The following is a 17886-nucleotide window of genomic DNA, read 5'->3' as shown; positions in this document are numbered from 1 at the left end:
TTTTACATAATTTTACATAATTTTTACATAGGTAGTTTTGTTTTTACATATTATTTTATATTATTTGTTTACAATAATTTTTCGATTTCAGTTTCTTTTATGAAGTTTAGTGTCTGTTTGATGGCTGATACGTTTGGATCTAATAATTGGTATAGAATTTCTGGGATGTTGTGTTTGGTTCTAGCAGCTTCTGTTTGTTTTTTAGTTTTTTATTCTATAAATGTCAATAAAATTGTATTCATTGGGTCAAAAACCTTTAAAATTTAATACAATGTTCCTTATAAGTTTATATAATAACAGTTGGAAAATATTAAAAATACTAGGCATGTTATTTTTTTTATAACCGTATAAAGTTCAAATGTTGACAAAATTTATCTTATTGAAAATTTACAAATTATTTAGGTAGTTGTTAAAAATTTATTAAAAGTTTACCTTTTATAGATAAGGATTGAAAATTTAAGACATTGTTCCACTTAAGTAGTTAGTTTTGTGACAAAACATCTAAAATCAATACAAACATGGTTTTTTTAAAAGTTATTTCAAGTTCAATTTATAAAAATGTATATTATGTTCAGATCATATTATTTTTTATCTGATATAGGTTATAAATTATTTCTAAAAATAAAAACTTTGTATTAATATGAACTTAGTCTAGATCTTAATCGTATTAAATAATAATTAAAATACATTGGTTAGTTTTAAAATCAGGAAGAAAGAAGTAAACAATATTTTACCTGTGCTATTGAATATTATTATAATTTATACAACAGTATTGATACACAGTCGTATATTATTAAAACAAGTTTAATTAAAATTTACTACTAATTACATAAACTCGAATTATCAACATTTTCATACTTGGTAATTGTAGGTACATATTGATATATCTAATATTTTATAATAAATACTTGATCAGTTGTCATTATTCCAATATTATGAAAGGGATTATTAGTATGTGGACGTTAAGTATGTGCCAGAAAATAGTTACCATAATAGTGTGTAGGTCACCAAGTCGTGTATATTTATAGTGTCAACAGTAATCGTAATTTTTCGTAATTTTTCAATGCTATTACTGGATTCTCAGACAGGTTTTTTCAGGGTACATCTCAACCACATATGATATGTACCTCTATATTGTATACACTCATGTCGTAAAAAAACAATTGATCATTTTTTAACGTCATCAGGAGTATTACATAGATGCATTAATCATTCTGTTTAGATTTCGAGGTGCCATGTATACTATTTTTTGTATTTCAAAATTCCATTTTTTTATTTGTGGTTCAATAATAATAAAAATGTCTATCGATGTACCTACATCTAAACTATAGAACATACTGAAATACATTTGCCGGGATACTTATTTTACTTATTTCCAGTGTTCCTTGGCGATTTCGGATTTATGGCTTTTGTGTGGATATCCGGTCCGTGAAATTACGACGTAGCAGTTAGATCAAATTGAGCACTTCAGATGAGTACCCATAAGCGTGCGCAGGTATTCTTAGCAGGGGAGGCAATACCTTAGCTAAGGAGGTCCAGAATCCAATCCCCCCACCCGATTTTCCACAATTGGTAGGTATAATATTATATTTTGGTGAAGCGAAAAATCTCGCAGGGGAGGCAGCCGTCTCCCCTGCCTCCCCCGTGCGCACGCTTTTGTGAGTACCTATCTATCGGTGATTTTCAAAAATGATTGTGACTATTATTCAATACTGTATAGTTTATACTATAAAATATTATATACTTTAATATTATTATATAGGTATAACATAACTATATCATCGCTCTCCAGATAAAGTGTCAGTCGAAGAATGTTATATTAATTGTTTATTTATTTTGGCATAATCTATTCAATAATATATTAACTTAGTGTAAGTTATAGAATTAAAGCTGATACGAGTACTTACCGAGCTATGCTCGTATAGTCATATTTTCTGATATATTATATAGTTTTATATATTTCGAATATTGTATATTGTTTTTGGTTGTATCCATGGGATTTGAACTAATAAGTGCCATATAAGGAAGATTTATGCACTTGACTATTCTTCGATCTATTATTTATTTTTTAATATCAGGTATGTGCCATTGTATGGAGTTTATTAGGATTTTTTTAATGCATATTTTATAAATGAATAAATTATTTGTTTTCTTAAATATCTCACCTGTTGGACATATTTATGAAAAGGAGCACGTTACTTTTTTAATATGGGAAATATGTATCTATTATATAAAAATTACAGTTTTATTCATACCTTCTAATTATGCTATACCACAACGATATAGTGTTGACCTACACATTGTTATGTATACCTACCTTGGTTTTATGTAAGATTTATTTAAACAACGAATTTAATAAAATAAATCAACTAATCTTCTCAATTTATATTTTATACTCTGTAATGGTGTAAAATATATTATGACCATTTTAAATTAAGATATATCATCAATCATAAATATTTAAGTCAAAAATACTATTTTAATTTGTTTACAATTCAAACTGGTCATTTAACCATCACGTTTATGTATTATGCATTAATTATATTCAATAGAAACTTATGAGCAATTAACGACTTATGCATACTGAATTTATACATATTTAGCGATACCAGATTTTTTTAATCCACTCATATATCGTACGTCAATTTCAACTGTTTGTTGAAATTAACCCATTTATAATCAAAATTAACTAGAGCTATATCACTGGAAAATATGAATAATTTACCAAAAAATATTGAATAATGATACCGATATTGAGTTAATATAAATAAAAAATAGTTTTGGTTCAAAAGATGGTACTGTGGTAGATTCCTATTGGAAGGGACCATAATCTTTGACATAACAATAACTACTACAATATAAATCGTGTAAATTGCTTTACTTATTTTCTTCTATGAAACCAAAATTAGATCAGACCAAAATTCATCTGATGTAACGAATGTTTATTTGAACCATATTATTATTATAAATTGTAATATTTCAAGTTTATCTAAAAATTTTACTTAGTAATAAGTATTTATTTATCATATCGGAATAGATTTTATCGTTTACCCATGGTAGCCTACCATGGTTAGGTTAGGTTATTGGTAGGTATACATTAGTTTTATATTTATGTATTGATATTTAAAATAATGAGAGATGTTTCAACACAATTAACGGTTTTCCAAGTATATAAACTTAATTGAATTTTTTAATTGATTCATTAATCTGTAATTAATTAATTTTTCATAAGTACAAATTATTGAAATTATTTAAAAATGTGTAAGACTGTTATTCATTGTACATAAATTAATTGATTTATAGGTGGATCTATTAGGGTTGAAAATGGTGTTATTAAAATGAAAATAATGTATTGTACAGTAAATAAAAATATTGGAAACTAGAACAATAAGACTCGTTTTGTGGTTAGTGATATTAATTTACTATACTGATGATTAACACTTTTTAAAATCTCATACTTGAAATTTACTACTATGGTAATAATTTTTTTATCGCAAGTAATAAGTAACGAACTAATTAAAAATATGCATAAAGTTATCTTGATAAAATGATATAAACATATGAAAGACACCAAGTTCATAATCACTTAATTAGTTAATTATCAAAACACTTGTATTTATATATACATATTTTTAGTAGGAGAAAGAAAAATGGAAAACATTTTAATTTGTTAAATTTGTAATAAAAGTTATAAATTATTTGTTCGTTAAAGAAAAATATTTATCTTATTTCAAAATTGTATTTAAATACAAGGAGACTGAACAAACATTAAAATATGTTTAAAATTGTACCAACATCAGATTTTAATTCATAATAATTTTAGACAACTCTTAGGACTGCAAAATAATATACCTATTTAAGCCATTGTTTGCAAAACACTGCAAGATAATGCGGTAAAATAATATATATCGGCCACATCACATGTGCATTGTGTATACATGGCCGTGTCTTTAGCGTAATAGTTAAGTACCTAGGTGTTTAAGGCTAGAGGATTTACTTTATGATTTTTTTTTATGATTGAGTAAGATATTCTAACAAAAGATGTTTAGTGGTGAAAAATACTTTGAAACCGACAATCCATTGGCGTCCTGAGTACGGTCATGTCGATACCACCCATCTATATGTATAATCCAGTACCTGTATATTTTATACGCAACGTAAACCCATCGCTAAACATAATGAGTGTATTATAATGACTTACTATGTACAATATTTTTGGCGGGAGGTGGGTGGGCAGGTGATGAACTTTAAATGCATTATGTGGGAAAATTAAAAAATAAATTCCTACCATATAATTATATGCATAGTTGAAAATGTACCTACATATAATATGGACCACACCGATACCGAGGGGACCACCGGGTTAGGACAGGTGTCGTCAGGTGAAATTAGCATTATATCATCGAGAAATTAATTTTTGATTATCTTTCGCGGTGTGGCCACTGGCCAGTGATCGGTTCGCGGCGTGCCAATCGCTGCTCGCGGTGGACGGCGCTAGCGACGGAAACCCGTGACGTCGGCACGTCGCTCTGGACGACTCGATGTTTCGCGCGCAGTCGGTTACCGGCATTTCGACACGCTCTACACAGGGGCTAAGTTGACGCTACCAAAAGTCACGCACGCGTCCCACCCGAGTACCTACATCAAACTATACGTTATACGAAATATCGTCGTCATCGCTGTCGTCTTGTTATATCACAGTCGTTGCGGACGCAACAGGCACTCAGAGTTCCGAAGCACTTGTCGCGGTCCTGAAGAATTCAACAGCGACGTGCAAAGGTAATTTTCCAAGACATTAACGAGATAATGATTAAAAAACTTTTAAAATTATATTATGTAAGTAAGTTTATAGAATAAAAAAAAGATGGATTATTTTTTAAATAATATTATCCTGAGAAACGCGTGTGAATTGAATTCAAAACATTTACAATACTTGCATACTGTATATTTATGAAGTTCGTGACACGTTAATAGTATATTGTAGACTAAAAGGCAAATCATCTATAACTCGTATTTTAAGCTATACGGCAAAGCGATATTTAATAGATTATTATAAAGTGAGATTGAAATTTAGACAAAATTTTGAACAGAGAAAAGTTTTTAAGATCGTTTTTCAAATGTGATAATTTATCATATCCAACAGAGTAGCACAAATAATTCCTGTATCACACTTAAGAAAAAATGGGTGGTTATAGTAGTGATGATTAACTTGCATTACATTTGTTGATGAAAAACTTTTGAATACAGAACCGAAAAATCTCACAGTTATATTAATCTGATAACGAAATATTTAATGGCCACACACTAGAAAGTATAGACAAACATTGATAATGGATGGTTTTTAGCATTATAGAGCTGTAGGTACTCTTTATTTGATAATAATCACAGGACTGCATTGTCAATATTTTCAAAGTTTTATGTAGATTTATGTCTTGTTTTGATAATATAATTTTATTATAACAATAAGTAGGTATGTAAATGAAATTGATTACAAACTTGTAAACAAATATTTTTTAACTATCTATATTAATGTTTATTTATTAATTCATTCTGAAATTATTGCTTATTATTATACATGACGAGAAAGTATAAATAACTAATCATTAATATTGAATAAAATAATCATCTCTGTTATTTTAACAATCAGTCAATCGAATAAATCAAACTAATAACTATGTATTTATCATGAACTTTATTTTGATAAAATATTATTGAAGAAGAAGAATTACCTAATGATTTTTTCAAAAAAAAAAAAGAAATTATACATTTTTACACAATATATTCCTACTTCACGTCCGGAAATTAATTTCGTTCTTTTCTTTTTTTGTTAGTCAAACCATTTATATCTCTATTACCTAAGGTGTTTAATAAAATATCATTCATCAAAAGTAAACTGTCTAGATATTACTATATTAGAGCCGTGGTCAAAGTTCAAAGATAAACAAAATAGATATCGTATAGTAGTATATTTTATGTACCTAAATTAAACACAGTATTTACAATGGCCATGATATATCAATTTTTTTTTAAATTTATGTTTAAATGACAATCATGTGTAAATATATTTAGTATTCAATATGATCTTACAAATAACATAAATATAATGTTGTATTAAAAGATAAAACATATTTATATATATAACTTAATCTAAGCCTTTATTAAATGTTAAGTATATATTTAAAAAAAAATTTTATCTTCCACTAATATCCGATGTTTATACGTTCAATAATATTAAAATAAAACATATTTATATGTTGAACACTTATATAAAATACTTAACAAATCTTAAGTGAAATTAATTATTAATAATTATATATACGATACGATAGTATAGTATCTAACTTCAATGAAGATAGACATTTTACCTATACATTCTATAAAGATACTATTATGTGTACCGATCTATGGAAATTAATCTGAGCACAATGCACTGAAATTCAAGTCTAGGCACGCTGTCACTCAGACCAACGCACTTTTGTTCTTCGATATATTATTTCGATTTTTTTTATTATTAACAATCGTATTTTACCAGATATCGTACAAGATTATGATGTGGAATTAATATCACAAATCATGAGTTCATGAATTTCATAATTATTTATAGGTATTTGTATATAAATATTCCTAACTAACCATTTCCTAATAATTTATAAGTTGTGTAGTGTGTATAGTGTATACTCATAATATTATTATTACCGATGTACCAACATTATTTTATAATTGTTGAATATCATTAAAACTATTTTGCGTAACATGATTTCTAACATAAAATAAGCCGATGATGTGTGATTGACTAATAATTATTAAATATTGATATGGATTAAAGAGCAATAAAGAAATTATGATGATTTTACAAACACATTTTAAAAAAAAAACTGTATTATGGATTAGTTTATTTTATTATTTATATTATGGTCATGTTTAAATGTACGTTTCTATTTTAACTCATATTTTTACAAGGTTTCGTTGCATATTTTTGCTTTTGAAAATTATAATCATTTTTTACCATTTTTTACAATATTTATAATAATATTTATAAGCTTAATTTTTTTTAAAACATACAAATTTATTCATATTTATAACCTAAACTAACCTAACCTACTTTGTCAAAATTCGAAATTAATCAAAGAATACTGAACAACTATTTAAAAAAAAGCTTCATTACACTTACATGAAATCTAGTTTTCATAAGAATTTATAGAAGTGATTTTCACAAAAATTACATAATAGTAATGTAGTTTCATTTTTTACTACCAAATTACTGATAATATTTATTTTATACAATATTTGATTTTTGTGTAATATTATTTCCCATAATAAATGTAAAACAAATTAATCAATTTTGCATATAATGAATATAGATTTAAGACGTAATAAAGTTTTGTATTTAAATGTACACTTTTTGTTACTTTTATAATTTTTGCTAACGATAATTACTATGCCAGTTAATTTCTCATTCGTTTTGCGTTTTCTAGTAATATTTAAATGATTTTTTTAATGTGACAAATGTAATAACGTTTATTTCCATTATTTTTTGTATTATTTTAGTATTTTAGTACATGCTATAGGTATGTAATAATATTTCTAAATTTTATGTAATGAGCATTTGGTAAAGCAACACTAATTGTACTAGTTATTAGATTTAACTATAAATACTATTTTGTGAATCAATTTATAGTTTATATAACCATTTGAATTCTAACTACGTTTGTGTATTGTAAAGTTATGAAATAGTTAGTTTGAAAATGTGACTGATTGCTGAATTTAGAAATATAGCATTAACACATTATAATATCCTAAGTTTTTGGCACCTCTTACTATAATATAAAAGAACCAAAACTATATATTCTAGTGAAATGTAGTCTTTTAAATTTTTTCTATTCGATGTTGGGCTGCTGCATTGACATATATTTATGCTGGATTGTATTAGCGTCTTGTTATTTTTTAAGTTTTATATGATTTAAAAAATATATCTAAGTAGTCAGAGTCTTACTCATTTAGTGAGTTTTAAATATATTTTAATTATTATTTTTTAACCAAAACTTTATGTCTCTGTTTTAAATTGGCAATTACAATAATCCACAACAATAATTAATAATGTGTATTATTATTTATTATTATCGTTTTCAAAAATTTATTATGCTAATATTAAATATATTCTGCTGATTAATCAAGTAAATATTATGTATAAATATAAAAATTTTTTTTAAAGTAAAAATGTGTATATTAGGCAGTAGATTTATCTTATGTATTAATAACATATTGAATCGTATATATTTTATTCTTTTTATGTTAAATTGGACTAGATTAATATTTTAGGATTATAACTTGGGATTATGATTATGAAAATGAAAAAAATAAATGTAAATATTATGCCCAAAAAATATCAAATAAAGGACTTAAAAAGGAATTAATTAGTTATAAAATAATGAGTTAATAAATTATGCTATATATTATTCAAATAAAATATACATTTTAATGTATCTATTTTATAATTTAAATTAAATTATTAGTTATAATAAGTCGTTAATAAATAGCAATAAAAACAAAACGTTAAAAATAAAAAAATTACTTATAGTTAAAAATTCATGAAATAAAAATAAAAATAATATGCCAATTAAAACTTATTATATAATTGTTTCTTTGTCATACCATTTGGGTTTATAATTTGGTATGCAATGTGCATGACGTTTTACGTAAAAACCATTAGCTCATAACTTTAATCATAATAGTGAGTTGCTCATTAAAATATTATGGCCTGATATATGTCTCCATTTTAGATATGATCACTATACTACTGTAATAATAGTTAACTAAGAATATTTTTAGTTTGAACCATTTTACAATATTTTTGGGCGAGTATTAGAGTATAACATGCATATAATATGATTAAAACGCAATATTGATTTGCAACATTTTTGCCACCAACTTTATAATTTCGTTTTTCGTTTTTGCGTGATCTCCACATTAAACAAAAAAAACATATTTTCAGATCTTAACTTGAACAAAATTCAGATGTTTATCAAAGATTTGTTTCATATCCCGTATACTTTGTGTAAAAAATTATATTTTTAATTGAAAAAAAAACATTCGTATCATCTAAAAGTAAGATCATAAATATCACGAGAAAAATTAAACATTTATGTTTCAGAATAAAAATGAAAGACTATTATACTATATAGTCACAAGCCGATCCTTAACACTTGAAACCGATTAAATACGGCAGAATATTGTTTAAAACTTATTGCAATTATTGTGATTTTTATTTATGCTATTATTTAATAATAAATTATGACTGGGTAATTTTACGATATGTGTTTTTTAGTATGCCATACTAAATAAATACATTTTTTCAACAATTATTGATTATGGTATGGAAATAAGTGCACTTTGAAAATAAATGTTTCTATTTTTGATTTATTCAGCCTTTCTATTTTTCACCTAATAAAATACAGAATTTTATTAATTTAATAATTTATTATGTTATCTTGCCTATGTTAATATATTTTTTAACATTGATATATTGAACCCCTAGAATCTAATTTTAAATTTAATTATGTATTTTTTTTTTTTTTTATTAAGGAAAAAGCCTCGGTAACGTGACCATTGGCTCTTTTTTACAGATAATGATAATTTAAATTAAATTGTACTATTCAATATCTTTCAAAAATAAAATTATATTTTGGATGGATTCTTCGTCGGGGCCCACTGCGTCATGAAGGTGTTCCGGTATGTTGAATTTTTGTCTTGCCTCTTTTGTATCTCTGCATTCGGTAAATTATGTATTATTTCTTATAATGATAGTTTATTATTATTATTATTATTTTTTTTTTAGGTTATTACTTATTTTACATAATTACGTTCAGTTTATGTAAATTATATTTAAATAAATTATATGTAACTCACAGTTTATGCATAAATACAAATGTATTGTATCTATCTATTTTTATCAATTTGAACACTATTAAATTAAAATGTGCACCCATTAGATTATAATAATTAGTAATATTTAGCAAGTACACAAGTATCAAGAAATTATATGAATTTATTGTTCTTTAAGCCTATCGATTGACGACCATAGAATATGTGTGTAAAAAGAATAAAGAAAAATATCTAAAGTTTAAACAATTTTTTCTTTATAAACGTACTCGTTTAACACCAGAGCTTTAGTTTAAAACGGTGTAACAAATTAACCTCATTGCTACAAAATACTTTTCTGTCAGTGTTTCATTCTAATATAAAGAGCCTTGGTTCAGGATTGAATGGATTTTACAATGTTATAATGCTACCATTTTTATTTCTTAATAGAAAGTTATACTAAAAGTAGGAACTGGAAGCAATGCGTTTTATACGTCTATAAACATCGAACCTAAAGTATATTATTGTAGGTACCCAGTGGATAATAGTTTCATGTTCTGTGATTCAATATTAGTTTATTTTCCATCTCGGTATTTTCTATATTACTTAAATTTTACACGTTTTTACGAACCAATCGAAAATTACTGAACAAAGTATACAACGTATATGTAAACACATACATGGCTACTTATTAACGCTGTATACATCAGTAGTTCATAGAATTAACAAAAATTAAAAACTCGTATGGGTTATTTTGTATAATGTATTCTAATAATATTGTTATGTTATATGATTTAATATGATATAAAAGCTTTTGAACACTAAGTTCTTTATAATGTACTCAGTGGCGCTATTATGGGAGGGTTGATATGGTGATTTTTTTTTAAATATCCATAATTAAATTCCCGTAAGCACTTGGATTTAAAATATTTCAAGATTTTAAATTAAGAAATAAAAATTCATGGACATTAACATAGTTAAGATTTATTTTAGATTCTGAGCGTAGCGATGAATGTATTGATTTTACCATGATGTGTGTTTTTTTTTTTGTGTCTGTCATCACGTTTTGGGGCAGTAAATATATCCTTCGATTTTTGACTTCAGTACCTCGTTCGATTAGAAAGTGAATCTAGTTGGTACTTTGGGGGGTCAAAATTAAAAAATTCTTAATCGTTAGTATAACAGTATTATTATAATTTATAAATTACAGCCTACAGGGCTAATAAAATATCATCATTTTATATATTAATATATTATGTAAATGATAACATATATATTTTATATTATATTAGTACCATCAAATATCATTATAATGTATAAAAATTAAAGAAAAACATAATCATAAACCGATAATCACTAATAAGCTATGATATCAGTGCGACCATCTAGTGATGATTTTGTCAAACATACCAAAAACAAAAAATTTAAATATTTTATTTTTCATCCAAATATTTGAAAGTGAATATTATTTCTTGTGAAGTATTCCATACTCATAACCCTATTTAAAATCAATGATATTTCTATTATTTTAATGCGAATATTAATATTGTACATTTATTTATTATTATTTAAAATTATATGAAAAAATCAGTTACTTTAGGCTTTAGCTTGTTTAGACTTTGACGCGTAATAATTTCGTGTATCAAGGCATATTCTAATTTAATTGCGTTGAAGACAAAACGTTTATGAATATAGGTTCGTATATAATGGCATCACAAACACAATTAAATACTTCACAGAATATAAACTATAAAAATGTTTTCATCGACGTAATAATGGACAGATAAGATAAACTTAAAATTATAATATAGATAGATAGATATTTATTAAAGCATTCCACGATTATTCTATATTTCCGATAAAAATTGTCAAAATCAAAATGAGATTGCTATAAAAGTGTCCATAATGTATCCCTGCATGTATAGAAGTAGTGAAAATGTCCCTTTTCCCGAAAAAATGTCCGCTATTTGGAGGTGTCCGTTAAGGGAGGTTTCACTGTATTTCCAATAAACTGTCAAATAAATTTTTTTTAATTTTTATGCTTAAAAGAATTTATCAGAATTTTATTAGCATAAGAATACAATAATAATATATAACTTTTGAATAACAAATTATGTAAAACTTCAAAATCTTTATCAAAGCTCTCAAAGTTGTCAATTTCCAGTCAAAGATATTGTGTACCTATGTAATAGGGCATAGGGTGTCCATAAATCAGAATCTAGGGGTTGATATTATCATAAAAAAACTTAGAACCAACAGAATTTCTGCTATTGAATTACAGATAATAGATGTACAACATTTATAAACGATGTATGATGTACATCCTATGTAATATGCCACGTATGTTATAATATCATCAGTAAAAATTGTTTATTATTTACAAATAAAAAATTTATTATCAATTTACATTTGTCAGGGAGGGGGTGATATGTTACCCTCTTGAACCATATAATGGGTGCCATTGCCTATGTGATATTAATTCGATTTTTATTCTCTTTATTTGATCTTGTTAAGTTTTGTACATTGCTATTAATTTAAATAGAACGACGAATTATAAAGGACATATATACATATTATATAGGTTCATCGTATGCTAATCACTGTGAATATGTATATGTATAGGATTTATTTTAGCATTTAAACACGCTTAAAATAATTTAAATGCTAAAAATGGTTTATAATATTTAATACTAATGTAAACAATTTGTATTTGTATGACTTTTGAAAAATAACTGTTTTTAGTTATAACTTACTATTAACTGCTGAAACATAACATTGATCGAATATTGAGTGATTATTTTAACATTAAGCACTTGTTTAACTTGTTAGTCATCATCTTGAAACATAATTACAAAAATATTATTTCATTTCAAACCCTAAACAGGTTAGACAATATTAACCTATAACAACTAGACATACCAATAAATACACTATTATTTTGTGGACATATTAGAACTATTTAGGAGTTATATAAAGAAAAATAAATATAATTTTTTTTATTGGTACCTATTCAATTTAACTCAACGCATAATTAATACTCAACAGTCAACACTAAACTAAACTAAAATATGGAACACAGAACTGACGTTTCCTACAATAAATTATTGGACATGAACAATGCATAAAGATGTAGGTATATTATGGTTAAATACGTTTGTCGCTTCTACATTGTAATAAGACTCATGTAATTTATAGTTTGATAAACTTTATTGATTTTTCAAAGTAACACTAAAAAATGGTTCCGATAAGAATTGCTTGGTAAATATTTTTATTTTAAGAATCACTTGGAAGTTTGTCAAAAAAAAAAAAAAAAAAATGTTTAAGTTACCAAGTTATCTTGTAAACCACTTTTGAGATTTCAGAGATTAGGTCTGGTTAATTATGAACATTTTACTATAGTAGTAAATAAATATTTATCGTTCATATAGTATGTACTAGGAGTATATCCAAAAATAAATATAAATATACTGAACAAAATTATATTATATTATATTTACATAATAAATTCAAAATTACTTTTACACGCTCAAATACAATCGATAAAACATTTCATTGGCTCCAAAAGTTTTAATTCAATTTAACAAAATTGCACTCCTAGAAGAAGTTTTCTTGCCTCGTGCTTTCCATCTGTATTATTCATTGCTATGCCAGAACGCCCTTTTCATCTAATTGACCAGACTATGAATAAATAAATACGTTGCCCAATGGCTTTCAAATTTACGTGCTTACAAAATAACTTATTAATTAATTTGAACTTTCTTATTTAGTTTCATTTATGATTGTGTTTTGATTTATACGAAACTAATGCTCAGTTCTCGATTACCTAACTGTTAATTTTCAATATAACCTATATATTTTTATTATGAGTGAACAAAAAAATGTATCGTAAAAAATGTATGGTGATTTTATTTCATAATATATGCGTATTGCATACATCAATCTTGATATTTATCAACGAGCAGGTTTTCGAAATGTTTATTCATTCTAACTTTTTTTAAACTATCAATTAAAGCCCAAAAAGTTTTATTTGCATACAAAAAAAAAAAAAAAAAAACAAGTGAGTTGTAAAGCACTACTCTATATTAGTACAGAGAAGTTACTCTAATTGATATTATGTTATATTTTTATTCAATGTTATGAAATCGTTGTATTTTAAAAATGATTCTAATGGAAGACAGTCATCAGCCTATGATATTAATAAGTATATTTTATGATATTATGGTATTAGGAAAAGTTCTATAAAATCTTACATTAATTTTTGTTATTGGACAACTTATAAGGAATCTAGTATTAAATTCAAAATCTTAAATAACAGTAAATTTATTTTTAACTATCTGAATTCACATAAAAATTTTGTAACTGATAGTTATGAACTATATACAAATATACAATTCATTTTCAAACTTTTTCATAGATTTTTATATATTTTAGTCGACATCTTAGTGTTACTATGTAATAATTTCACCCTATACCTACACTATATACATGTTAATGATTAGATTAAAAAAATATATAAACAAACAATTTAAATGACTTCTAAAATATAAATAACAACAACATTTTTTATTATCTATTTTAGATTGTCGATCAACCCCTTTGTTCTATGGAAATTTAATTTATGATTTTAAATATCAATATCATAGCCCATAGGTTATTTATATTTTATTTATTGTACCTACCCGAAAAGTATTTTAAAAACGTGAACAAAAAATAGCAGTGGAAAGTTTCAAAAGTTACAAATATAATATATATATATATATAATAATACGTTCCATAAAAATATTAATTTTCATTCAAATCAGAATTTCTTTCAAAATACAATGATTTATTACTTTAATAATCGTGTTTATCAATTTTTTTATATCTATCATAGATATTCGTTGAGTTATTTATTTTTACTACAAGCTTATCACATTAACTCAAACAAATTTTTATTATAAATTAGCTATTCTAATTATTAATAATAGTTAAATTGCTTTGTAAACTATATTTTCCTCTGCACTAACATCATACAAACACATATAAACGAACTATCTGTCTGGTACCAAAATGTGTGGTTTATAGTTTATACCTTTAAACTGAATGAGAAAAAATCATTTTATACATTAGAGAATCTTATTTTTTTTTATAAAATCAATATAAATTGCATACTCTTAAATAGAAAAATCAAATAGTCTTTTTTTGTATATTATGCGACATATTAAGAAATTTAAATTATCTTAAATTCAATCAATCAAATTAAAAGCATTTAATTATTATCAAGTATTACATTTAGTATTATATTTCATAACGCATAAGAAAAACTCACCTGTTAGTTATTTATTATATTTTTAAAATATTACATTTTGAACTCCTCTCGTACCGGTAAAAAAAGTTCATGATGGATGAAGCTATAGATATTTTTTTTTTATTTATTAATTTACTTGTGTCAATACACCGAGTATTTTTACAATGTCATAAATTTACAATTTTGATTATGTGATTAGGTACACAGTATTTACAAAAGCTATAGATAATTCAGCTAGTAAAATTATAAAATGTATAATTTAATGTCAAAATTAATAAGTGTAATTAAATAGTTAGATACTCGTAAGTCAATTGATGTGTTGTTAAATTTAGCCTATAATGCATAACTGATGATGTCTGAATAGGAGTAAACGGGGAGTTCTCGATTAGTGAAAACAAAACCCAAATAAGCTTTTAGGCCAATGGTAAAATTATTTATTCAATATGACATATTAGTTGTCATGTAATACATTGTAAGACTTAAATAGCGTACTTGGGCTAACTCAATATTGGCAAATGCAGGCTAGCAAAATATGTAAGCGTTTCAACAATTCTAATACTCGTAGTATAATAATATTTCAACAATATCCTCGTCGATGTCGGGCTAATGCGCAGAGAGTCATACTAACATAAATCTGACTAGGAAAGCTTTAAGTTATATAAAAAATATGCATCTTAAATATGAATTGGAAAAAACGAGTTTTAAAGTGCTTTTTTCGATAGTTATCCGGAGAAAATCGTTACAGTTAAAAAAATACAAATCGTTTTTAAACATATTATATTATGTTTCATTTGTTACCTTTATTCTAGTTATATAACTATTAGGATCACTGCATAATTTATTGTTGCTATATGTTCTACGCCACATAAATATGGAAAATATCGTATTTTTCTTACATTATCAATATAATGAAATTTAACTAAAGTTATAACCCTTAGTGTTTTATCAACACATGGTTTGGTATTTACATGTATATCATATTTCATATTATAATATATGTATAAAAGGTATTGTTGTGCAGTTTTAATATTAATACACTATCATATTAAATTACTACATCAGGTTACATAACATTTGTTGGGGACTTAATACATTTACTTTCAAACTACAACAATTAAAATGAACGTGTTAATAAACTTTACACAAATAGTTTCTAACTAAAATAAATACAGTATGCGAAAATTAGCATAACATAGATTTAGGATAAAAATAAACTATTAAATTAGTCCACTATATATTTTAGATTTTTAGTGGAATAATTTTACAGTGATGTGGTTTTTTAAATTCTACTTCAGTTTTTAGGATGTCAAAAATGTTAAGATTAGGTGTGAGGATTCGGGTTCAAAAATAAATAATTTTTTGTACTTTTAAAAAGGAAAAAATATGAGAAAACGATAATATATAACCTATAACTTATTTTTAACGAATTCAATTTTTTTCAATGCATTTATGAAATTATTCGCATAGTTTATATTAGCATATATCTACATATGATATAATATTAATTATTTTGACTGTTTTTAGTATATATTATAAAGATAATTGGCATATTTTATTTTTTTCCTAAAAAGGTTCTTCGTAAATAGCTCACACTGTAACAAAAAATTTAGAAAAATATATAAATACGGATTTTTATAGACATTTCACGTTAAAATTTAGAGGATTAAATTAGATATTTAAAAGTAAGATTTTAAAACGGTTTTAGTTATTTTTTTGTAATTTTAAAATATTATTCCTGCATATTTGAAATTGTTCGAATATTTAAAATTAATTTTAAACACCGTAATATTTTCAAATAAAATGTTTTCTGCTTAAATCAATTAAAGTTTTAACTTATTATATTACTGATAGTAAAATAAATTACTTTAATAGCAATATAAATATATTATATAATTAATTTAATAATGTAGGCTGCAGACCGTCTTTACTCAGAATTATTTTTCTTATGCACTTTTTTTTTCATTGCATTAAAATTGAACCGTGACTCACTTAATAATGAAATAATAACTATAGGTACACTCGACACGTAATATTATGCGTATAATAATTATATTTAAATAAATAAAATAAAATTACTGTTATAAAAAATAGATTGTCATATTATACGGTTCATGAACTTAGCATAACATAATAACATAGTATTATTTTATGATTTGTTGGTCACTTATTCACTTTCGGCTTTTCATAAATTATATGAATATCGAGTACTATTATAAAATGTCCAGTAGTTACAAATAAACAGTTATAACTTTTAAAATATAACTAATAATTATAGTAGCATAACTTGAACATTGCGAAAGGATTAGTCAATATAATCAAGTGATAATATAGTTTATATTCATATAAACATTATAACACGATATGTGTTGTACACTTTACGCCACTTATTTGTGTGATACTAACTCTGAATGAAATATTCGTATGATTATACGAGTATGAGTTACTATTACAACTTTAGTTTAATATATCAAAGGTACCATTAAAAACTAACAGTTTAAATGTCAACCTTCTTTAATATTTGACGATTTCACGAGACCGGACCAAGTTTACCATCCATAAGTACATAAAAGAGAGGGTAAAAAGGTTCTACTGGACCCTATAGCAAGATTTATAATGGACTTATGCTGCTCTGGACGTGTTCGTATTTTATTAATTTATTGCTAGAGCGTTACACGCATTCACAGGACCAAGCTATTATTATCGTCAGATTTAGCCTTATGGTATCTTTATCACCTTATTAG

At 25.0% G+C, this 17886-nt stretch overlaps 1 protein-coding gene across 1 annotated transcript in view; it reads left to right on the top strand.

Annotated features, from left to right (window-relative positions):
• The first annotated feature begins 4570 nt into the window (after positions 1 to 4570).
• LOC107162685 (neuropeptide CCHamide-2 receptor-like) overlaps positions 4571 to 17886 on the top strand; it is a 131760-nt gene continuing 118444 nt past the window's right edge. The window contains exon 1 of the mRNA XM_015509693.2: positions 4571 to 4779. The gene's annotated coding sequence lies outside the window, so the exon portion shown is untranslated. The remainder of the gene's footprint in view (positions 4780 to 17886) is intronic.

Source organism: Diuraphis noxia, unplaced genomic scaffold, assembly GCF_037042655.1.
Source record: "Diuraphis noxia isolate RWA-SAM2 unplaced genomic scaffold, SU_Dnox_SAM2 contig0003, whole genome shotgun sequence".
NCBI classification, from domain to species: domain Eukaryota; kingdom Metazoa; phylum Arthropoda; class Insecta; order Hemiptera; family Aphididae; genus Diuraphis; species Diuraphis noxia.
Note: the sequence above shows the minus strand (reverse complement) of the source record. Positions and strands in the feature narration are given on the sequence as shown.